At 52.7% G+C, this 1,003-nt stretch overlaps 1 protein-coding gene across 3 annotated transcripts in view; it reads right to left on the reverse strand.

Moving 5' to 3' along the window:
* Tor1aip1 (torsin 1A interacting protein 1) overlaps positions 1-1,003 on the reverse strand; it is a 31,461-nt gene that overhangs the window by 29,343 nt on the left and 1,115 nt on the right. The gene's annotated exons all lie outside the window — the stretch shown is intronic.

Consider the following 1,003-nt stretch of genomic DNA (forward strand, 5'->3'; position numbering starts at 1 on the left):
CTTACTATCATGCTCTAATTTAAAATTCACTCCTCTTTATATGCATCAATGGTCTACATTAACTGTCATTTCATTGTGACTCAAGTCCCCTGACTTTTACCTCTTGGTTTGGTGCTTTACATGCGGCTAACATGAGATTTCATCTGTAACTCAGTGTTAGATCTGGAGGAGAGGGGACAGGGTGTTTTAAGGAATGTGATTCACCTGTGACTTACCAAAAACTATCATACAGACACTGTCAGCATTTTGGTCCATTTGGACAAAAACTTCCTAATTAACTGACCATCTCGTTTTGTTGGGCTACTTTGTCAGCCTTGTCAGGCTACTTGATGCTACAGTTAGGGTCCTCAACGTGGGAAGATTTTTGGTAGCGACCACACTTGAGAAAGGATCAGCTGAAGGACATCAGACATCGGGGAGCCTCAGTTCAGGATAACTGAGTCACCCCATTTCCGCATAAGTATTTGGAATAAAGTCTCAACTCACTAACTCTGCTATCCCTCGAAACCTCACAAAATTTCTCCTCGCCAGAATGGGGCTGGGAAAGACAGGAAGGTTAGAGTGGAACCACGCTCCTCAGCGGGGGACTCCGGGCCTCCAAGGGTTAAAAGAGGAAAATGGAAGTGGTTTAGGGAGAAACATCTGCAGAGGACACGGAAATGAAACCGAGCCCTGAGTAATCCGGTGTTAGACTACCGCCTACCTCGTTGTCCCCTCTAGAAAGCCTGGAGAAACAGGCGACCCCCAAACTGATGCCCAGGGATGGGCAAGGCTCCCCGTCCGCCAGGTCTTTGGCACCACCATCTTTCCGCACCAAGCTCAGTCCCTCCTCACCTGCGGGTCGAGGCGGACCCCGCACGAGGGCGCACAGCAGCGGGGTCCGAGGGGCCCCCGTCACCCTCGCGAGGACGAGCCGCGCGGAGGCGCGCGCCACGCCGCGTGCGCCCTCCCGCCCGCCCGCTCCCTGGCTGGAGGCTGAGACTGTTACCTCAGCTCCCCTCAC

The sequence above is a fragment of the Marmota flaviventris genome, chromosome 12, assembly GCF_047511675.1.
Source record: "Marmota flaviventris isolate mMarFla1 chromosome 12, mMarFla1.hap1, whole genome shotgun sequence".
In the NCBI taxonomy this organism is placed as follows: Eukaryota; Metazoa; Chordata; class Mammalia; order Rodentia; family Sciuridae; genus Marmota; species Marmota flaviventris.